Here is a 25,015-nt window from a genome sequence, read left to right on the forward strand (position 1 = left end):
AGGAGGACTGGAAAAAAAATTAAAGAGAGCATTTAACTCTGAATCAGTTTCTTAATCTTTTTAGGACACAGTTTATTTAACTACAAAATTCAGAGGCTGGAATGAAGTCCCTGCATATGTTCAGGATACAGAGTTCTATGGTTAGACAATTTTGTAACATGCCTCCTGGCCCCATGCCCTACCCTGCTCCATTCAAGGCACCAGTTTGGTTTTGTATTACTTGACATATTACAAACTTATTTGCCTACAGGCCCCTCCCCACTTTTTTTTTTCAGGTGCTATTTATTAACATATTTTGGGAAGGATGGACGAGTTGATCTGCAACGTCCCATGCTACAACATGTTTCTCTGAGTTTTACAACTTCAGCTAAATGTTTTGTTAAGGGAAAATCTAGTATATCAGAAGTTTTACTTATTGATGCTTTCTCCTATAGCAGCATAGAACTTTTAGAGTGGGAGCAAAACTTATCATGATTTCAAGGAAACCGGACATTTCTAAGTACAGTTTAACATCTTATCTAGGTGGTACCATCAATATCGTGGGCAGCTGATCACCAAAGCTTTGGCTGAATTGCTGCCAATTCAGTAGATTTGATTTGGTTATGAAGACAATCAGATTGCTGGCCCACATCCGGCAATTCTGGCAATCGATGAATGAAATGAATCAACCATGTAGTGATCAGACTGGCTGCTCAGTGATCAATGTGACCTGAATGGAAAATAACTGTGGGACAAATTAATCCTTAGGCTGCAGGACTGCACCATGCTATCAGAATAAAACTCAAATGGGCATTCATGATGAATAATTTTTAATGTTCCAAATATAAACTGTTAAAAATTATTTCTGTTAGGAAAATAGTTTCACTTTTTTCTATCAATCTACTAAAATTTACTCTTATCTGAAAGGAAAGGACTGTGTTAAATGTTTCTGGGAATAAAAGGATGTATAGTAGGAAATAAGCCAAATTACCTACCAGAAAAAGATGGAGGAGCCAGATGCTCTGTCAGTGACTATCCATGTAGCCTTGAATATGTCTTTGTTTTCTCACTTGTAAAAACAATTATCCTCGAGTAGTTTTTAGTTTAGTTGATTATACTATTTCAAATTTGAGATTTTTGTTTAATTCCTTCTTACATTAAAAAAGTCACTCAATTTATATACATAGCAGAGATAAAAGTGAAAAATATTTTGATGTTCTTTAATTAATTACATGCAATAAAGCCCCCTCTATCTTAATTGCAAGAATTCTACAAAAGAACCTGTTGCAATGTTTTCCCTGTTTTCTTTTTTTCTGCTTTTTTTCTCCCCAAATCCCCCCAGTACATAGTTGTATATTTTAGTGTGGGTCCCACTAGTTGTGGCATGTGGGACGCTGCCTCAACATGACCTAATGAGCAGTGCCATGTCCACACCCAGGATCCGAACCCTGGGCTGCCGAAGTGGAGCGCGCGAACTTAACCACTCGACCACGGGGCCGGCCTCTCCCTGTTTTCTTGATATGTCTCTTTCCCCTTAAAAATGCTAAGGTTTTAAAGTGTCCTAATTATTTCCATATTTTTATTAAATACTCTACCCTCAAAAATATTTTTCCTTCTTCTCAAAAAGAAATTTATCAAAAAACAGCTCTGTAGAATCCACATAATGAATGTGTTGGTAGGAGAATGACCAACCCTCCTGGTTTTTCCACTACTGAGGTGTTTCCCCACTGTGTTGGACTTTCCATGCTAAAACTAGGACAGTCCCCAACAAACCGAGACGGTGAGTCACCTTGGTTGGTAGTCTGAGAGAAGGATTAGTTGTGGCAATGGGGGCCTGCATCAGAAAGTTGCAATTTTAATCCTCCTATTAGAAGTATTCTTCTTTCATTACTAAGCAGCTGTAGAAAGCAATCAAACACCAGATGGATGAATGAATTTAATGACCTTTAAGTTTCCTTTCACCAGTGGTTCTCTATTCCTGCTTCTTACTAGAAACATTTAGTTAGTTTTTTAAAAATGATACTATTCTCTGATTTAATTGCTCTGAAGGTGAGTCACCAGCATCCATGTGTGAAATTCTCCAGCTGATTCTAATGTAAGCCAGGGCTAAGAAACACCATGTTATATACATTCTGAGATTCAAACTATAGGTCTAGCAAGAGCCATTCAAAGTGAGGAGAAATCTACTTTATAATCTCTGATATTTTTAACATTACATGCAAGTTTCCACTTCACATTTAGAACAAATGAGAACCTACAAGCTGACTTTAAATTTATTCACCTAGGGTTCGTGATATATAAGTTTCTCCCTTGTCAGGTTTTCATTCTGACCATCAATCACCACCACCTATTGACATAATATTTTTGCATAAGAAACTGTATTAGGCACTGTGGGTGCACAAAGATTTAAAACGCAAGGTCTCTGTCTTCAGGGAGCTCACTGTAGAATACGTGAAAGGTGACTAAATGATCAAGGCAAAGACCTCAGGAGGAGCTCAAAGAGGAAATGGCGAGGCCTAAGATGGTTGGGAAATCTGCACAGAGCAGGCAGGATTTAAAGAAAGCCTTGAGGACTGGGTGGAATTTCAATTAGAGGGCCAGAACAGGCATTCCAAGTGAAAAGCAGTTCTGGAGTGGGTAAGAAGCAATGAGATTACCAAATTTAAATGTACATACAAATAATGAAGTTCACATTCTGAGCCATGCAAACTATATCTAGGGATGCGCATCACTCCAAATGAGGCCAACTGCTGAGCAAGGAGACGTAATTAGCCCACTTAATGGTGATAACCGTCCATGACGCTGAAAGGGAGAATTAGACTGGCAGATGAAACAGTTGGTTCAGTATAAGTATAAAGTCAGCAATAGCACAAGTCCCTTCCTCTCCCTTGTGCTGGGCCCACTAAAGAGACTAATCACCAGGACCTCAAGGCAAGTGCTGCCTAGGTCACTGCCAAACCCTTGAGGTTCCTGCTTCATCTGATCAAATGATTATTTAATGTTGAAGGAATACATTCCGAACAAAAATCACGCAAAAGTTATGTGTTATCTTATATATCATGTTATATGATTATCAATCATTGATTCTCAATTACTTTCATAATGCAATGGCTTGTTCTCTGGATTTCAGAATTAAAGCACCACTGTTCTGTCTCTGCATCCTAAAATAGTTAATTTTCATATTTATTCCAATATCTGTTCTTGCAAGATATTAACTAAATGCCAACGAATGATCTGGGTATGCATCATTGCAGGAAGTCAGTGGCAAAATTAACATTTAGAAGTAGGGACCACTGGTTATTTCACACATTATTAACTTATATTACAATTCAAATAAGCTTACAGCTGGCAAAAAAAAAAAATCTCTTCTGTAAAGCGATCTCAAACATAATAGGCTTAATCAGAGATAAATTAAATTAGGCAGCCATGCATACTACAGCATATTAATTCTGAGTAGTTATTAAATACATTTTCTCTTATCAGTGGTGTGAACAACATTACATGCAAACAAATTATTCAAGAGGGTAGCAAATAAAGTTTATGTTTGGGATGCTATGTGCCTGAAATTTTCCCATCTCTTCTTATGATGTTAAATAATCTTTTCTGCTAATAATGACACTAGGTTAAGTCCTCATAAATGAGTCAACTTTACTCCCAGGCAATTAAGCAAAAGAACAGCAGACAAAACTGCTAGTGTGGTTTTGGATTTTTCCAAAGGGATCTTTTCTACCTTTCTATGGCAATTTTTAAAAGAAGGCATTAGTGACTCATAGCTGGAGCAAAACTGTCCAAACTATAAGGTAGTGAATATTCATTATGTTAAAAAATGAGGGGCTGGCCCCATGGCCTAGTGGTTAAGTTCAGTGTACTCTGCTTCGGTGGCCCAGGTTCCATTTCCAGGCGTGGCCCTACACCACTTGTCAGCCATGCTGTGGCAATGACCTATATACAAAATAGAGGAAGACTGGCCCAGATGTTAGCTCAGGGTTAATTCTCCTCAAGCAAAAAAACAAAAAGAGGAAGATTGGCAACAGATGTTAGCTCAGGGTGAATCTTCCTCAGCAAAAAAAAAAAAAGAAAGAAAGAAAAAGATGCATCTCCTTCTGCGTTTTGGGTAACCTGTGTTGTCTGAGAATATTCAAAGGAGAAAATTATTAAGGTTGAATGCTACTTTGTAAATAAGATCCTACTGTTCTTTCTTTCCTTAAAATGGCAGTAATCTAAGCCATCAACTAGCACTCAGATTCCATAAGCTAACAAATGGCATTTTTGTGAAAGAAAATAAAAAGATACACCTAGGCCTTTATATATAAGTCTACACACACACGCACACAACACAGATATATATGTGTGTGTATATACACACACAAACGTTGCCTTCCTTGATGTACTTTTGCCATATTATCTTGTTCTTTTATAATTAATCAGGCCCTTTAATTTCTGTAGCCAGAAGCAATTCAAGTTACTAGGTATGACCTCCAGCCCTAGCCCCAAGTCGGAGAAACACATTTGACATTCTTTGTGCTTTGCACATTTAAAACTCAATGTAAGGTGACAAGAACGTTAAGCTGCCCAGTGAGCAAAACGTGAAACTAATTACTATCTGTTCCTGGCCACAGGTACAATAATTGGCAAATCAAAGTGCCTGAGAATAGCTGGGCCACCTGCATCAAAAAGCATCACCTTGGAATGGATAACAAAGACGAATGTACACAGCTAGCTTTACTGACAACGCCTTCAAACACCAGCTTACTGAAAAAGCAACATTATAGCACCTATTTAATTTACTGTAAAGTGCACACCATGTAGAATTTATGTTATTTAATGACTCTCAATATTTTGTATACACATACTGGTTGAATTAAGGTATTATTTTCTCCTGAAAATCCAACGCTTTTCTTTTTAAGCTGGCAAACTGGGATCAACTTGCCCACTAAAATGTTGAATTTGTAGCTTTATAACAACTAGATTGACATAAATATAAATGCTACAAAAAAGGAAATAATTTAGTTTCAATAAACTTGCTATTATTCATTCATTCATCCATCCATCCATTTATCCATTTATTTGACTTTTACTGAATACCTACCATGTGCTAGGCACTATGCTTCACATTTGGCGTAGGGAGACAAGACCGCTCCTTAAGGAACTTGTCAGCTATTGGAGGAAAGATGCATGCATAGAGAGATGCACGCAGACAACTTAGGAGGGACTACAGATTATTGTAGAAATACTCTCAGAGCACCTTCCTCCCCGTTAGAGACTTCAGAAAGTAGGAGACTCTTGAGCTGAATTCTGGGACCATATAAAGAGAGCATGAAATAAAGAGTTTTTGAGGCTTAACAAAGAACAGCACGTGCAAAATCAACAAGGAGATCATGGTCAGCTTGAAAAAAAGAAATTCCTTCAGAATATACAAAGGAAATAAACACAAAAGACAAGAGATCAATAGGTGATGAAGATGAAAGCCAGGTAAGGGTGAGAATATGAAGGGCCCCAGAAGACATGCCAAGGAGTTTGGATTTAATTCTATAGGGCCGTAGTTTGCAAAACACATGCCAGAGAAGCCTGGGGTCCTAGGAAGGGAAGGAGGCAGAGTGAAAGGAGTGAGGGAGAGGATGGGCTGTCAGGACTCTGGGTCCTGCAACCCGACTTCAACCACAGTAGCTTTACTACTATGTTTTATATTGGGCCTTCTTAATTTTTAAAATAATTTTGTACTTTGGGATAATTTTAGATTTACAGAACGGTTGCAAAGATAACACAGAGAGTTCCCATAAACCCCTCACCCAGTTTCCCCTAATATTAACCTCTTAAATTACCGTGGCACATCATTTGTTTCAACAAAGAAACCACACTGGTACATTGCTATTGACTCAACTCCCGACTTCATGTGTATTTCACTAGTTTTTCCACTAATGTCCTTTCTCTGCTCCAGAACCCAACCCAAGACACCACATTGCATTTAGTCATCACGTCTTTTTAGTTTCTTTTGGTGTGTGACACTTGCTCACTTTTTCCTTATTACTCATGACATTGACAGTCTTTAGGAATAGTTGCCAGCTGTTTTACAGAATGTCCCTCACTTTGGGTTTGTCTGATGTTTTCCTCATGACTAGACAAGGGTTATGGGTTTGGGGAAGAATACCACAGAGGTAAGGTACACTTTTCATCACGTCATATCAGGGGGCATATGGTATCAACAAGGCATCACTTGTGATGCTAACCTTGATCACGTGGTTAAGGTAGTGTTGACCACATTCCTCCACTGTAAAATTACTATTTTTCCTCTTTACGAGCTCTTTTATTTGGAAGTTAGTCACAAAGTACAGCCCACATTGAAGGGGGAGCTCCACTTTCTGGAGCTGGATACATCTACCTACATTATTTGCAATTCTTCTATAAGGAAGATTCGTCCGTTCTACCCCATTTATTTATTTGTTCAACCATTTATTTAGGATGAACTTACGTACATTTATTTTATACTTTGGGTTGTAATCCAATACCATGTCATCTATTTTGTTGCTCAAATTGTTCCAGCTTTGGTCACTGGGAGCTCTTTTAGGTTGGCTCTTACATCCCTTTGACACATCCCCATCCTTCTGTTTTTTGAGGACTTGACTGTATCAGGCCATATCAGATGCTCCAGGCTTATATTGAATTTTTACTGTCCCAGCCCTAGAACCAGCCATTTCTCCAAGGATCCCTAGTTCTTTTCACTGGAGGATGATATTTAGAAACCAAGATCTGGGTACAGATGTGCTAGTTGCTACTGGAGCATCACTGCCCCCAGGGCCTCTCAGCAGAAGGAGCTGGGAAATATACAGGTATATACACATAGCTACAATTGTTCCAGTATCTGTGCATCTGTATAGATATTAAGCTAGACGTGAGTTCATACTGACTCTTATCCAGTACTAACGGGGTCATTCTAGCTTTCCTTCCCTGCGTATCCACAAATGTCCTGACAGGGAGAATGCTGGCTCTCACCAGCCATCTGCTTATTTGTTCAACTCCAGGATTTGAACCTTCTTCTGAAAACAGATTTCTATTACTTTAGAATAATAGAAAAAAGCTTGAAAATAAACACTGTAAGAGAAGATCATTAAATTATCTAATGTAGAAAAGTGACATAATTATATTTAATTTTTAGAAACATTATTCTGAGACTGAGTGAGAAAAGAATCGGAAGGGGCTGAGACTTGAGGTAAGAAAAGTGTTAGAAAAGATGCTGTGATACTCCCCACAAGATTTTAAGAACCTGAAATAAAACAGCAGCTATGGAAATAGAGAAGAAGGAATCAATCTGAGAGATATTTTCAAAGATTATAGAACTTAAGTGACAAGATGTGGAAAGTGAGAGAGAGAAGAAGTTGGAGATGAATCTGGATTAAGTAATGGGGTGAATATTGTACTTTTTATCTGAGTTAGAAAAGACACAGGGAAGACAAACTTTCAGAAGAAAGTAATTGAGTCTACAGCATTTTAAATGGAATATCCATGTGGACATGCTTCAAAGACCTTCTGAAATGGGGTTCTGGATTTTAAGAGTTGTCTAATCTGTAAAAGTGAATTTTAGGCTCTCAAGGCCAAAAAGAAAGATGGAAAACTGTGGGACTGGATAAAAAGGCCAGGAAGGTGTGAAGAATTAGAAAGAAAAGATAAGGGACAACAGCCTATACAACTTAATATTGAGAGATACATGCTGAATTCTGATATAGCATTATTTCGTATCTATTATCATCACTGGAATTGTTCTGTTTTCACTAAGTCATTTCATGTTTCTTCTGGGCATGCAGGAAGACCATAATTCCCACTATCCCTTGTATTTAGGTGTAAACACATAACTACTTCTAGCCAAAGGAATGTGGATAGCCACATTTCATCCCAGCCCTTAAAATCTCCTGTGGGATCTTGTGGTTACCATGTCTCTTGATTGCATCATTTTCTCTTGTGCTTGATTTAATCTCATGTTGTTTTGTTCATAATGACTCCTAGGCATACAAAAGCCACTGCTAATGTTGCCAGTAAGAGGCCACATCAAGTGACTGACCTGGAAATGAAATTAAAAGCAATTAGGGACTACAAAGGTGGAAAATCAGTGATGGTTATTGCTTACCACTCAGGCATGTCCCATTCTACCGTAGCTACATCTTGAACACCAAAGTGATGTTAAAGGATCTGCTTCATTGAAGGCAACCAGACTAATAAAAATTCAAGAAGGGCCTATATCAAACATGGAGAAACTTCCAATGACCTGGATTGAAGACCAGCTACAGAAGCGTATCCCTCTCAGCACCATGATGATCACAACCAAAGCAAAAAGCTTGTTTGTGATGTTGAAAGAAAAGGTTGGACCCAAATATGATGTTGAATTTACTGCTAGCTCTGGGTGGTTTAAATAATTCAAGAATCATTATTCACACATAACGCAAAAGTGAGTGGTGGCTCTGTGAGTGCTAATGTGAAGGCAGCTGAAGAATTTTTGGAAACTCTAGATAAGCTGATTGTGGAGGAAAATTACTTGCCAGAGCAAATACTCAATATGAATGAGACCTCCCTATTCTAGACACAGATGCCTGAAAGACCTTTCACTCATAAGGAAGCCAAGTCAATGCCAGGTTTCAAGGCTTTCAAGGACAGGATAACAGTCTTGCTCGGGGGCAATGTTGCAGTTAACAAATGGAAACCCTCTGTGATCTGGCACAGTGAGAACCACAGGGCTTTCAAGCATATTAACAAGCACACACTACCAGTGCACTACAGGAGCAGTAAGAAGTCATCGATGACCCAGCTCCTCTTCCAAGATGCCCTCCTGAATTGCTATGCCAGCGAAATGTAGAAGTACCGTCTGGAGAATAACATACCTTTCAAGATTTTGCTTACTGTTGATAATGTTTTTGGACATCTTCCCTTTATTAGTAATCTTCATCCCAATATCAAAGTGGCATTTCTCCGAACACCACCTCTTTGATCCAACCAATGGATTAAGGAGTTACAGCAGCTTTTAAGGTCTACTACCTGAGGAGGACCTTTGCCCAGGCTATTGCTGCAACTGTGGAAGATACTAAGAAGACACTGACGCTATTCTGGAATGATTACAACATCTATGTCTGCATCAAGACCTTGCTTGGGCTTGGGGTGATGTCACTAAGGAGTGTATGAATGGCATCTGGAAGAAGACACTCAAGAAATTCGTCCATGACTTCGAAGAACTTGCCAAGGATGAAGAGATTGTAAAAATCAACAAGGCTGTGGTTGAGACGGCAGACAACTTTACCTTGGGTGTGGATGAGGATGACACTGAGGAGCTTCCAGAGCTGGCTCCTGAGGAACTGACTAATGAGGAGTTGCTGGAACTGGAACAGGAAAGCATAGCTGAAGAGGCAAGAGACAAGGAAACTTCTAGAGAAGACAAAGAAGAGCACCCAAGAAAATCCACAGCGAAGGATTTAGCAGGAGCCTTTGCAGACCTCAACGACCTCTTTACAAAGTTTGAAAACATGGACCCCAACACCAAAAGGTTTCTTTAATAGAGACATGGTGCATTATCTGCTTACTAGAAAATCTATGAAGAATAAAAAGCAGCAAACCACCATGGACATATTTCTGAAAAGAGTGACACGTCCTCAAGAAGAGCTTCAGGCACATCCATCAGGAGGCATTCCAGAAGAAGGCATCGCTATAATAGGAGATGAGAGCTCTTTGTGCCTGATTGCCCTTGAAGACCTTCCAGTGGGACAAGATGTGGAAGTGGAAGACAGTGATATTAACGATCCTGATCCTGTGTAGGCCCAGCCTAACGTGTGTGTTTGTGTCTTAGTTTTTAACAAAAAAAGTTTAAGAAGTAAAAAGAAAATAATTTTTTTTTAAATAGGAAAAAGCTTATAGAATAAGGATATAAAGACAGAAAATATTTTTGTACAGCTGTTCAGTGTGTTTTGGTTTTAAGCTAAGTGTTATTACAAAAGTAAAAAAGTTAAAAAAATAAAAAAGTTTATAAAGTAGAAAAGTTTCAGCAAGCTAAAATTAATTTATTGGAGAAATAAAAATATTTTTTATAAATGTAGTGTAGCCTAAGGGTACAATGTTGATGAAGTCTACAGTAGTGTAATGTCCTAGGCTTCACATTCACTCACCACTCACTCACTGACTCACCCAGAACAACTTTAGTCTGGCAAGCTCCTTTCATGGTAAGTGCCCTATACACTTTTTAGCTTTTATATCATATTTTTATTGTACCTTTTCTATGTTTAGATATGTATAGATACACACTTATCATTGTGTTACAGTTGCCTACAGTATTCAGTACAGTAACATGGTATACAGGTTTGTAGCATAAGAGCAATAGGCTATACCATATAGCCTCGGTGTGTAGTGGACTATACCATCTAGGTTTGTGCAAGTGCGTTCTATGATGTTCACACAATGCTGAAATCACCTAAAGATGCATTTGTCAGAACATATCCCTGTTGTTAAGCAACATATAACTATATAGGAGGTTTGAGCCACTACAATAAAATAAGAAAAAGAAATAAAGCATAAAAGTTGGAAAGAAACAAAACTGTCTTTATGAGTATATTTTATATAAAAAAAATCCTATGAAATCTACCAAATGATGATTATAACTAGAATTCTATGATTAGATTAGAACTAAAATTGAATGATTAGAACTAGAATTATAGAGATAATTCACATACCATATATTTCACCTTTTTAAAGTGTACAGTTCAATGTTTTTTGGTATATTCACAAGGTTGTGCAACCATCACCCAATTCCACAATATTTTTATCATCCCCCCAAAAAAGTCTGTACCTATTAGCAATCACTCCCCACTCCCCTCAGTCCCTGACACTACTAATCTACTTCCTGTCTCCATAAAGTCACCTATTCTGCACATTTTATATAAATGGAATTATATAATATGTGGACTTTCGTGTTTGGTTTCTTTCACTTAGCATAATGTTTACAAGGTTCATCCACATTATAGCTTGTATCTGTATTTCATTCCCTTTTCTGATAAAATAATATTCCATTGCATGTAAATACATTTTATTATCCATTCATCAGTTGGTCGATATTTGGGTTTTCTATACTTTTGACCATTAGCAATAATATTACTATGAACATTTGGGTACAAGTTTTTGTATGAACATGTATTTTCAATTCTCTTGGGTCTATACCTAACAGTAGAACTGCATGGTCAACTGGTAATTCTATGATTAACTGTTTGAGGAAATGCCAAACTGTTTTCCAAAGTAGCTGCAGCATTTTACATTCCTATCAAAATGTATGAGGGTTCCAAATTCTCTGCATCCTTGCCAATGCTTATTATTGCCTGTCTTTTATATTACAGTAATCCAAGTGAGTGTGAAGTGGTAGCCCATTGTGGTTTTTATTTGCATTTTCCTGATGAATAATGATGTTGAGCATCTTTTCATGTGCTTATTGGCCATTTGTAGATCTTCTTTGGAGAAATGTGTTATTCAGATCTTTTCCTCATTGTTTAATTGGGTTATCTTTTTGGTCTTGAGTTGTAAGAGTTCTTTATACATTCTAGATACTAGACCTTTACCATATACAAAATTTGCAAATATTTTCTCACATCTTGTAGGTTTTCTTTTCACTTTCTTGATAGTGTCCTTTGAAGCATGAAAGTTTTTAATTATGATAAAGTTTAATTTATCTATTTTTCTTTTTGTTGTTCATGCTTTTGATGTTATATCCAAAAACTATTGTCTAAGCCAAGGTCATAAAAATTTATACTTATGGTTCCTTATAAAAGTTTTGCAGTTTTAGCTCTTACATTTAAGTCTTTGATCCATTTTGAGTTAATTTTTATATATGGTGTAAGGGTCCAAATTCACTGCTTTGCATGCGGAAATCTCATTGTCCCAGCTCTATTTGTTGAAAAGACTATTCTTGCCCCCATTGAATCTTCTTGGCACCATTCCTACATATCAATTGACCATAGATGTGTGGGTTTATTTCTGGACTCTCAATTCTATCCCATTGATCTATCTGTCTATCATTATGCCAGTACCAAACAGTCTTGATTACTGTAGTTTTGTAGTAAGCTTTGAAATCTGGAGTGAGTCCTCTAACATTGTTCTTTTGCAAGACTGTTTGGCTATTCTGGGTCTCTTGTACTCCATATGAAGTTTAGCATCATCTTGTAAATTTCTCCTTAAAAGCCAGCTTAGATTTTTATAGGGATTACACTGATCTGTAGATAAATTTGAGGAGCTTTGCCACCTTAACAACATTAACTCTTCCAAGAACATGTGTTGTCTCCTCATTTATTTAGGTCATCTTTAATTTCTTTCAACAATGTTTTGTAGTTTGCAGTGTACATGTCTTGCTTTTCTTTTGTTAATTTATTCCTAAGTATTTTATTATTTTTGATGCCATTTTAAAGATTGGCACCTGAGCTAACAACTGTTGCCAATCTTTTTTCTTTTTTTCTGCTTTTTCTCCTCAAATCCCCCCAGCATATAGTTGTATATTCTAGTTGTGGGTCCTTCTAGTTGCAGCAGGTGGGACGCTGCCACAGCATGGCCTGATGAGCAGTGCCACGTCCGCGCCCAGGATCTGAACCAATGAAACCCTGGGCTGCTGAAGCAGAGCATGCAAACTTAACCACTTGGCCACAGGGCCAGCCTCTGATGCCATTTTAAATGGAATTGTTTTCTTAATTTCATTTTTAGATTGCTCATTGCTCATGTATAGAAATATAACTGGTTTAGTATACATACTGATCTATCCTGCAACCTCACTGAATTCATTTATTAGCTCTAATAGTTATTTTGTGAATTCCTTAGGATTTTCTATATAGAAGACTGTGTCATCTATAAATAGAGTTTGTTATTTGTCCCTTTCCAATCTAGATGCCGTTCACTTCTTTTTCTTGCCTAACTGCCTTGGCTAGAACCTCCAGTATATTATTGAATAGAAGCGGCAAGAGCAGACATCTTTGTCTTTTTCCTGGTCATAGGTGGGAAACTTTCAGTCTTTCACCAATAAGCATAATGTTAGCTGTGGATTTTTCATAGATATCCTTTATCAGGTTGTGAAAGTTTCTTTATATTTGTAGTTTGTCAAATACTTTTATTATGAAAGACACTTTGTCAAATGTTCTTTCTGCATCCGTTGAGGTGATCATATGATTTTTGTCCTTTATTCTATTAATATGGTATCTTACATTAGTTAATTTTCAAGTGTTGTACTAACCTTGCATTCCTTAGATAAATCTTACTTGGTCGTGGTGTAGAATCCTCTTTATGTGTTGTAGTATTTGATTTGTTAGTATTTTGTTGACGATTTTCACCTATATTCATAAAGAATATTAGTCTGTAGACTTCTTATAATGTATTTGATTTTGGTATCAGGAAAATACTACAATTGTAGTTTTACATATTACCAGGAAACAATTGAAAAATAAATTTAAATTCCACCTAAAATATTACAAATACATAAAATTCATAGTAATAAATGAAATGGAGCATGCAAGAATTTTATACTAAAAACTACAAAATACTGCTGAGAGATATTAAATACGACCTATATTATTGGAAAGAGAGTGTATGTTTATGGATTAGAAGGGTCAATATTGATAAGATGTCAATTCTTTCCAAATTGAGCCCTAGATTCAACATATTCCGAATCATCTCACTAAGCTGATTATTTTTAGAAACTAGCGAACTAATTCTAAAATATATATAAAATTTCTGGAAAACTAGGATATCTAAACCAATCTTATGAAAGTACACAAAGATAGAGGGCTTTTGAAGACTTACTACAAAGCTATAGAAATCAATAGAGTGTGGTATCAGCACAAAGAACAACAAAATCAATGGAACAGAGAATTCAGAAACAGATGCACACTTACATGGTCATTTGATATTTGAGAACAACACTAAGGTATTCCAATAGGGAAAGAAAAGTCTTTTCAACAAATAGTGCAGGAAAAATTAAATATCCTATATAGAAAATAATAAACCCAACTCTGACCTCACATAAAACATAAAAATTAATTCAATATGGATCATAAATCTAAACACAAAAGCTAAAACTCTAAAGCTTTTCAAAGAAACCATAGAATATTGTTTTCTGACTTGGGGATAAGCTTAGCTTAGGATACAAAAGACAATAACCATGAAAAAAAACCCCAATAAGTTATACTCCAAAAATTAAAACTTCTGCTCATCAAAAGACATCATTAAGAGAATGAATAGGCAAGCAATAGATTAGAATTGGAAGGAAATAGTTGCAAATCAAATATCTGATGAAATGTTGGACACATATATAACTTATACCTCAATAATAAAAATACAGCCCAATATAAAGATGGGCAAATGATTTAATGGATAATTTACAAAGGAAAATCTATGGATGGCCAGTAAGCAAATGAAGAAGATTTCGACACATTAGTCATCAAGGAGAATGCATATTGGATCACAATGAAATATCACTGAAAACCCACCAGAATGGCTAAAATTAAAAAGACTGACAACACCAAATGTTGCTGAAGACGTGGCACAACTAAAACTATCATATATTGTTGGTGGGGATGTAAAATGTTGCAACTACTTTGGACAAAGTTCTGGCAATTTCCTCTAAAACTGAATATACACCTACCTATCAATAAAATTCCACTCTTAGATATTGAATAGACATGAAAGTCTATGTTCACAAAAAGACTGGTTCAAGAATGTTCATAGCAACTTCATTCATAACAGTCAGAGCCTAGAAAGAGCCCAGGTGTCCATCAATAGAAGAATGGATAAACAAACTGTGGTATATTCATACCATAGAATATCACTCAGCAAGAAATAGAAATGAACTACTGATAAACTAACACACAGATTAATCTCAAAAATATTATACTATGTGAAAGAAACTTGACACAAAAGCGTATGCAGTGTATGATTCTATTTATATGAAGTTCTAGAACTAGAATTGATTTACTCAGGGTTGGGGAGGATTTGCTGGGAAAGGGTATGAGGGATCCTTCTGGGGTGAAATAGATTTGGGTGGCACAGGTATATACCTTTGTCGGAACTCATGGAAATGTACACTTATGATATGTGTATTTTATGTAACTATATATGTAAATTTTAGCCCCAATTTTTTACTTAAGAAAATCATAAACTTTGAATTCTAGTAATGATACATATGCCAAAGCACGTAGGGGGAGTTGTAGTGATGTCTACAACTTACTTTGAAATGTGTCCAAAAATAAGAAGGATTCATAGATGGGTGGGGGGATGCAATGACACATTTCACAGTAAATAACAAATAAAAGGAAAAAAATTAAAAGAGAAAAAGAAGAAAGCAATTTCAACTACGGAAGTTATTAGCCGTGTGAACTTGGCAAGGTATTTAAGTAATCTAAGTCTAAATTTCCTAATTTATAATATGTAAATGATAAATAATACTTGCTCTACAGGATTGTTAAGGGACTATACTTGCTAAAATATGTAAAGTACAGTTCCTGGTATAAATAAACACTGAGTAAATGTTTTAGCTCCTACTTTAGTGAGGGTGGCCATGAACCCACAAAAATGAACTGTCTCAGAAACAGAAGAAGAGGACAATGTTTGCACTCTTTGTTAAAGCAGTTGTTATGTTTGATGCATAGATAAAATTAGATTCACTGTGGGTTTTTTTTTTTTCTATGCGTGAATGTCATTTATTAGGACCCCTAAGTGAATGAGCTAGTAGAAAGGAAATATTATATTTTCAAAACCCACAAAGCATATTTTTAGAAATGGTATTTCCTTGACTTTCATTCCAGGAAAATACTAACACACGGCATGGAGCATGCTGGGCCCAGAAAAGAAGGCCAGCCAGATGCCACAGCAATAAATAGAGTGGGCCCTGGAGAGGAAAGCAAAATAAGAACGTGTAGCCTTATGTCTCCGAGACCCTTCCCATCTGGTATTCAGCCCACTGAAGCCATGAGACTTTTGGAAATTCACCTTTGTAGGCCACCTTTCATTAATTTTCTTATTTATTTGTTTAGCAAACATTTAAATCACAGCCTACTATGGGCAAAGTTCCAGGCATGCCCTCCAGGACCCAAGCAAAATGAAATTGGGTAAGGTAACTTTAGGGAAAAAAAGTTCTAAGGGCAGTATAACAAGAGGTTAAACACCATTTACATCCTGCCACCTCCTTTTACAATACTCATTTTAAAAATACAATTTTAGCATCTTCCATCAATAGATTAAGCAAAGACATATTTTCACAGATGACTGGAATTCTCAGAGGAAAAAAGGCAGCATCTTTTATGTGGGTTATGTCTCACTTTGCTGAGAAGTGCATAAGTAAAAATAAGTTTTTATAAATTGCATTTTATATAGTGCTTACAAGTATTATCATTTTCATAAATAGATATTTTAAATGCAAGTGGAATTTCTTAACGTGATATCTTTTATCTTCAATTTAGTGATGTTTCTGATAAGAAAATTGAGCTCTAGAATGTTGAAAATTGTTCCATTCTATTGTGACTGCTGTCCTTTGGGTTGTCAAATATATACATATTTGTGATAATTCTAAGAAACTGTGATTAATGGATTTTTATCCAGGGTTTTAAAACAACAAAAAATTATTTTATATTAAAGGAAAAGTACATTCCATTCCCTTAGCTCATCTTTATTTTGGGATTATATATTTGCTGCTAAGATTTAGGGTGGAATTTCTAACAGTGATGGCATTGTTCAGTAAAGAACAGTCCTTTGTGTGTGTGAGAAATTTCAAATGAATGGAAAGGGTCTCAGACATTTTATCTGGAAAACTTTCGCCTATAGTATTTATTCAAATGTTGTCCATATTTTCAGGAGAGAATTTAGAAAAATGTCTTTCTCATAAAAATATGTCATTCCCTTGTGTCTCTTTGAAAAGGAACTCCTTCTCCTGCTTCCAGCACGCATACACACAAACCCTAGGCTATCAGAAGGAGCTAAAGATAAAATTAAAGAAACGCTGGCTGCATGCCAAATTCTGGGATAAAAGAGAAGAGGAAGCTGGTGGGCAATCACCTCTCCTCGCCCTTATCTCTTCCTCCCACTTATCTCTCCCGAGTGAGGAGGTTTGGGATGTCCGAACTCTATGACCTCTTCCTTGAGTGGAGACGCAAGCTGTGAGGCAGGTGCCCTGCACTTTAATGTCTTATTATTCTTTCCCTTGAGTGAAAGCTTACTGTTAAGAGAAAATAAAATATTATATGTAAACAAAAATACTCATTCACTTGGAAATCATTTTTCTGGGTTTCACCACCAATTCACTTGTAATTTTAAAACACCCGCTCAATTTAAATAGTAACAAATTTGTCAAAGAAGTATATTAGGAGACATATTCAAATAAAGTTTACCACTGACTTCAGGTGAATCTACTGTTTTCTAAGTTAATATAAGTTGCTTAGGATGGTCAAAAGCCAAACTTCTATAATTCCTTCCAGAGTGGATCATCTCAGAGTAAAATTATTAGGGGAAAGTTAGGGATTCATGAAGCAGGAGAGAGAGGATTTCTGTTGGTGGTGGTGGTGGTGTTGAGGTTTTTATTAGCCACAAGCTTATATTACTGTATTTACTTGAGAGTGTACAACTGTCCTTGAAAGGAAACATCACATAATTCCAAGAAGTGTGTTCTCTCTAGTTCACTCAAATTAGTGAGGCTTCCCTATATTAATTTTGTCTCTTTCACAAGCATCCTTGAGATTCTTTATCCTTAATTATTTACATCTGTGTCTCAAGTATTAAGAGCACACTTGAAAATTATGATTTTTCTAGGTTTCTAATACTTATTAGCTTTGTTGACTGCCTAGACCTGTTAACCTAATTTTGTAACACTTTTGGGAAAAATTCATTGCTTATCTTTAAATTTTTCATAGCTGTTTCTGGATTAAAGAATCCAAATTCAGTTTTAATTTGCTCAGAATAAATTTGCTGATCCTCTAATCTGAATTAAAAACCACACTTATTTTATTTTTATTTTTTTGGTGAGGAAGATTGGCCCTAAGCTAATTATCTGTGCCAATCTTCCTCTATTTTGTATGTAGGACACTGTCACAGCATGGCTTGATGAGCAGTGTGTAGGTCTACACCTGGGATCTGAACCTGCAAACTCTGGGCTGCCAAAGTGGAGTGTGTGAACTTAACCACTACGCCACTGGCCAGCCCCCACACTTATTTTTTCACTCTTCTCCATTCCATTTCAAATTTTAACAGATACTTTCTCAAATTATATTTGAAAAACTTAGAATCCAACATCACCACCAATCTTTCTTCTGCCAAGCCATCAGTGGGCTAATTATTTCTTGCTATTGTAGTTGAAATTCTATGGACCCTGATATAAAGGGGAAAAAAAAGTAGAAGGATGACAGTAAGCCTATCACTGGACACATTTCCTCATTTTCCATTGCAGCTTGGTCTTCTTGGCTGGCATTAGAACCCAGCTGCTCCACTCCAGCTCCCGAGAGAATGGGTCTGCAGAAGAGGGGAGAGGAAGACAAGGAATGCTGCAGATCCGGTAATAACTCAATGGAACAACTTGGAGGCAGACAGATGGATAGAGTAGCTCTTTGGTTTTCTAAAGTAAAATACAGCAGAAATAAAGAGAGTACAATTTGTGGGAATTCTACCACACTTATCAAGAGATACGCCAAATGAGAACTCAAGGCCGTATGCAGATCTATCATTATGAATGATACTGATAAAAATCATACATTTACTATTAGAAAATAGCACTAATAATCTCATATGGGGAATATTAATACTACCAGAACAAATTCTCCTTAAAAACATATGTGAGCTAAGATTGAAAAGCACTTCCCTGCTGACTCTGGACACACAGGAAAGCCTGAGTAGGATGAGAGTGACCAGCGGAGGGACTATTGGTAATGTGTGCAAGAATTCTGACAGAAACTCAATTTTCTGAGGACTTACACTCAGTTACAAAAGTCTGCTGAAAACTAAACTTGGCACAAGCCTTAGCTTAGTAGAACTCCATCAAACGCAATAAAAATAAAGATTAAGGAGGAAAAAATCACACAAACTTGCTTTCAGAAAAGACCAGAGCATTGCTTGCAAGGGAGACCAAAAGAAATTCTCAATACTTATTAATCTTTTCATATAGAAAATTACATTTGGCAAGTAGTAAGATCTCTTACAGTCTAATAATTTCCAGTATCTTGAAGGGGATAAATAATTTAAAATAGTGAGAATTGAACCCAGGAAAGGCTCTGTCAGGTCTAGAAATAATTGCTTTTACTCTTGAATTTTTCAAAGTTGCATTTTTCTACTGGTGTCACTTGGCTCAGCCCACAATCATACATAAAAATATAATTAACCAAAAAAATCTTCTCTCTCTTAGAATAACAAAACAGAACAGAATTTGAGAATAGTTTCAGATATAAAGCTCTTAAAATTTTAAGGGAGTGGACACTTTTTTAGAGCCCCAAGCAATCTGGGAACCCTAAACAGACTTGCATTTCAATGACTCTTGAGAATTGATGCTCTCAGTTAACTCTGAACTTTCATTTGTTTTTAGACCTCTGTTTTCAATCACAGGAGGTCTAAATGTTGAAGGTAAGAGTTCTAGTAGATGAAAGATGATTGCTGGGACCCGCTAAAATACCTCCAAGTCAAATGACCATGTAGCTTCTACAAATATTTATTACTGTAACCTCCACAAATATTTATTACTTTGTTTATTCATTCAATCACTCAACAAAGATTTATTTAGCACCTGCTAGGCAAAACACTCACAAAACACCCTTAAAACCTACTGTAGTACAAATATATATTCATTTGAGGATTTTTGATAGCTTTCACTTTTTGGAGGCACCAGACGCTAAACAAACATTCAACTTGAGACAGATCTTGAAATCTTTAACATCGTACCTAATTTTTTAAAATCATGCACATTTTTCTAACATTATTATGAAGCCAAGAGACAAAAGAAAATTTTTCCTTGGTCTAATGGAAGAGAAAAGGCCTCCAAAACTAGCTGACCTCTGAGATGATGAAGTGTAAAAAATCATGCAAATGTATTGTAAAAAGTATCTCTCAGACACACAAGTGAACCTCAGAGACTAAGGACTGGAATTAATCCCTTCTTTCATCTTTCATTCTCTTCTTTGCCTTTGTTCTATTTCTTTTGTCTTTTCTCACTATTTAGACACAATTATACTTTGCTGGGACGGAAGTGGTAAAGCCACATTGGAAACCACTTGCAGGAAAAATCAGTAGAAAAGGACAGAGGGACATCTAACAGTAATAAGAAAATGAAGTAGAAAACTTTGTTGACAAGAAGGAAATGAAAGATTTTGTAGTACAAGTTAAGGAATAAATATTGCCCAATTGCCTATTCTGTGGCAGGCAAGATATAGCAGTAGCACACAATAAACCTGTATGTCTACCATGAGTGATGAGATGGATGCAGGAAGACGGTGGTCCAGAAAAAAAAGACTAGTAAATGTTGTGTTATGAGAAGGTAGATATGCTTTATTAGTGGAAGACTACACAACAATTAACTACTATGAGTGAGCCAGATGTTATATTAACAAATTCTTCTAAAAAAAAACAATGTTGATGAAAAATAAGTTACAAAGGTATAGATTCAGTATGATCTCATCTATGTAAATTTAAAAACAGTGTTCCATATATAGAGACACAGACTTAGTTACGGAAATATATAGGTATATATCCATGACTAATATATAACATAATATTATATAAAGGGAATAATATACAACCATCTTGTTATAGTTATGTTACTTACAGGGATGGATGAAGAGGAAGGATGGTGATTTTTTTTAACTTTAAAAACTAGAAATTGAAAGCAAATATGATAGTATCAACATTTTAAAATACAGGGTAGATACACAGTGTTTCTTATTTTCTACAGGTTTAAACTACTTCATAATCAAAATTAATATAATTTTAAAATTTTGTTGTTTAAAAGAAGAATGCTGTAGAAATTTAGGCAATTAGAAGGAGCTGTTCCAATAAGCCCAATTTTTTTCACTTTTGGGCCCAGAACATACAAAGCTGATTATTGTCCATCTTTAGCAAGAGCAACAATGAGAGGGAATATAGAAGAAAAGACTGTCGTTGATATGAGAAGTCAGTGGCACTTTTGGAAAATGGATGGTCATTTTCAGATGGAAGTGAATTATCTGGACATAATTATATTGAATCCACTGGCTTTAAAACAGTGTTTCCACTCATAACTATCTACATAGGTTATTCTTTTCCTTGCTGACAGGGTGTGAATTTGAGTTTCAAGGAACACAGTTAATGGATGCCACATTTTCATTGTTGCTAAAAATGTATAATTAGAGTCTGCATTTTGGAATAACAATTTATATACTTAATGTATTGATTAGCTGTGCAAGACTACATTTGACTTTTTTTTAACCCCTGACAAAGACCTCCTTTTCTTTCAAAACTGCCATTAAACATTTTCTAATGTAATTCCACTGGGTGCCAGGGCACTCTAGCAGAAAGAGAACCCACAAACATTTTATTAACTTTGGACGGTATGCAATTCTTAGAATCAACAGCAAGGAACCAGAGGGTTTTTATTTTTTTTAAATTGTAGTGGTAAATAAGCCTGAAACATTTCACTAGTGAGGCAAGAGTCACTTGAGATATATTGCTAAATATGAGGGGTGGCAATATATCACAGACACAAGTGGTGTTACCCAGCACACATTTTTCTGAAAAAGTAGTCTCCACACATGAAGATTAGATATATACCCACAATAAGAGGCCATATTGACCTATAATTTTCAATATTACATCCTTGTATTTTTTATTATATGCTATTTTTCAACTTGTAGAAGAACGTGGTCTCATAAAGCTAATATTTATTCTCCCATGTTTATAGAGCTAGTAGTGCATTTCAGGAAATGAGAAACTCTGAGAAGTCAAATATAACTTGGTGTCCTGTGCACAAAAGAAGACAGGACAAGAAAATCACCATGTTTAAAAAAATCTGGCTCAGGAACTCAGTCGTAAAGCTTTAAATAATGAAATAACACAAGATAAGAGAAGCCTTTGATGTTATTATTTCTCTCTCCATAAATGCAGCCTTTTTACAGATGATAAATCTTATCATGTAGGACTCTTCATTTTACTAGAAAGCAAAGAGTCCTTTAGTTCAGTTCCCATATTCAACTCTGCACTTACCGTATTTTGTGGAAGCTAAGGCAGGTATTAAGTGTAGTCCACTACAACAACGGAGATACCCCTACTTAGAATAGTGTCTAAGCCACGAACTCTTCTCATTTTGTTATTAAGTAACTTCTGTACCAGGGAATTCCATGGAAGTGTTGTACCTGTGTTAGGGCAAAGGTCTCAAGAGATCAGAGCCTTAACAAAGCTTTTCAGGAGAAATTTCCCAAAGCTCAATTGCTTCTAAGTCTTTTCCTTTTATTTAATAACTTTACATGAGACCTTGGAAGAATCTGGAGAAAGAAAAGTCATCAAGTCATTTCCCCATTCTCTGTATGAGTGAAGAATGAAGCGGCGGCCACCGACAGGTAAGTGAGGAAGAAGAAGAAACATTGATGGAGGATAGCATGGTGGCGACGCAAGGGATATGGGGGCTGGAGAGAGTTTCAACTGCAATCAAGTGCCCTTTGAGCTCCCCATAAACTGGTCCTCCAATTTCTGAGGGAGCCTGTGTCATGGAGTAGAGCTGAAATAGGGTGCATGGTGAAAAGCCAGAGAAAAAATACTCCTTTGTTAATTACCTTTCTCAGGCTTCCCTCAGATTTCAGATTTTCTACCCCTGCCTCTCACAGTGACTGACCTGATATCTTTGCAACATCAGCCCCAACACGTCTCTGGGGTCCAGGCCCTGTCTTTTCCCTAAATTCCCACAGCTGTCCTCTCTCTTCTATTTTCCTGTTCTGAGTTTTGATATTACCTTTCCCATATCAAACAACAGTGATCTTTAAACACCAAACTGAAATTCTGGTTCTCCAAAAGAGCATCCATATATGCATGTTAGTGTGTTTCTAGACAGCTGAAAAAAAAGGTAAGCCCAGAGAACTGTGATAGAGTGGGAAAAGAAGGGTACTCAGAGTTAAAAACTAGGGTCCAAGTCCAGCTCCTCCCTTCACTCAGTTCTGCCAATTTCAGCATCCTCAGCTCTAAGTGAGGAGTTTGTAATCTGGGCAGTCCTGGTCCTCGTCTGCTGGGAAATGTAAAGCAAGTGTAAAGCTGGTTATTACACCGATGGGGGAATGGGAGAGCCACTGTCGTTGGTTCCTGGGAACCGGGGCTATTAACCATTCTAAAAGGCATGGAACAATCTTGCATCCTGAAGAACTGTGCCCCTTAAAATGTCAATAGTGGACCCATTGAGAAACGCCAATAGAAGACTTTTAACACTCCTGCAATCAGTCTGGACTTTTAAACTCAAGTGGAATGTAAAGAACTTAAGAGACTCGGAAAAGAATTGTGAGGATAAGCAAATTTTGGGATTATACAATTTCATGGGGAAAGTTAAAAAAAAAATAAAGCATTATTGCTCCTGAAGACAAAAAAGGATGACTTGAGAACTGATTCTGTGATGATACAGGAGGACTCCGACCAATAAATTCTCTCTCTCCACGGAAGAAGAAAGAAATTGCCATGATAGGAGGTCAGGAATTACTTAGGCTTTCTTGACAACAAGGTTTCTAAGAAAGGAGACTCTATATTGGGCTTCAAAATGAAAATGGATACCTAGGTAAGAAGGTTTGAAAACAAATAGATTCTCATTGATTTCAGTCAGTTCAAGAGAGATCTTGCTTGTAGACTAGGGAGGAACATTTAGGTAACTTCTCAAGTCCTTTCCATCACTTCTGTTTCTATGGAGACACTTATTAGGTTTCTACACACTACAACATTCCTGCCAAATTGACAGACTGGAGAGCTGAAGATGGAGGCACAACCTCCCATTCATCCTCTCCCCCCATATACACCATATGCCTGGCACTTCAAAGTGAGTCAGTCATGAGGCCAAACAACAAAGGGTGCAGTGGGAAAACTGGAATCTAGCCCAGCACTGCAGAGAAATCTACTTTGATTTCTCAGGAGAAATAAAAGAAAAAAAAAAAAAAGCCATAGTAAAGGGCTATTAGGGGCGAAAACATCTGTCACCGTGGACAGAATAAAAGTCCAACCAAATGAAATAAATGCCTGTGGAAAAAGATGTGTCCTGCTAGGGAAAGCGCTGTGTTCCTTCTCCTTTGCTCTTCATTTAGTTTTTGTCCACTCAATACACCAAGCTTTATCCTCTCTCTGGTTTATTTTTCCATCTATGAAAGATGCATGGATTGAGTTTAGCCCTTGGATAGGTCTTTGTCAGAAAGTACTTTCAAAATAAAAGTGTTTTGCTTGGTACTATCTCAACAGAGAAACACATACTTCCAAAATAAAATGCCCGCTTTGCTAGCAAGCTTTTTCCTCGAGTAAGCAACAACATTGTTAGTAATTTTTCAAGCAGTTAATATACACACATTAAAAAACAACAACAACCCTGTTCTATCATTATAAATCATAAGGGTGAGTACCCCTGGGTAGAAGTAAATGAAAACATTCTGGCCACTGAGACTTTATAATTTGAGAAATGTCATAATGATAATACTAGTTGATATTGACAAATGCAGTTTTGATTTTCAGTGTTTCAAAATATAATTTATACACAAGGTCTTAACTAACTGAAAGTACTTAACAAAATCTGATATATGTAGACACTCAATATAAATTTACTGAATCTATTCAGTTAGAATTTACGAACACAGAAATAAAATTTGTGTTAAGCCAATGTGGGGATATTTATTTCTAATACCCTTGTAACATCCCATAGAGCATACGATAATAAGTATGAGAAGTAGCATATCAAATTTCTTTTCATTTATAGCTATCTCCCAATGAAATCAAAGGATTATAACCTGTGCATAATCTACTTCCAGAGTTTTTATTACAATAGAGTATGACTACCCTTTTTTAAAATGTCCCTCAAAATTAATAACAT

General features: G+C 36.4%; 1 protein-coding gene across 9 annotated transcripts in view; it reads right to left on the bottom strand.

Annotated features, from left to right (window-relative positions):
• The window catches only part of ENOX1 (ecto-NOX disulfide-thiol exchanger 1), a 535,380-nt gene that overhangs the window by 231,702 nt on the left and 278,663 nt on the right, over window positions 1–25,015 (bottom strand). The window lies entirely within an intron of this gene.

The sequence above is a fragment of the Equus quagga genome, chromosome 6, assembly GCF_021613505.1.
Source record: "Equus quagga isolate Etosha38 chromosome 6, UCLA_HA_Equagga_1.0, whole genome shotgun sequence".
In the NCBI taxonomy this organism is placed as follows: Eukaryota; Metazoa; Chordata; class Mammalia; order Perissodactyla; family Equidae; genus Equus; species Equus quagga.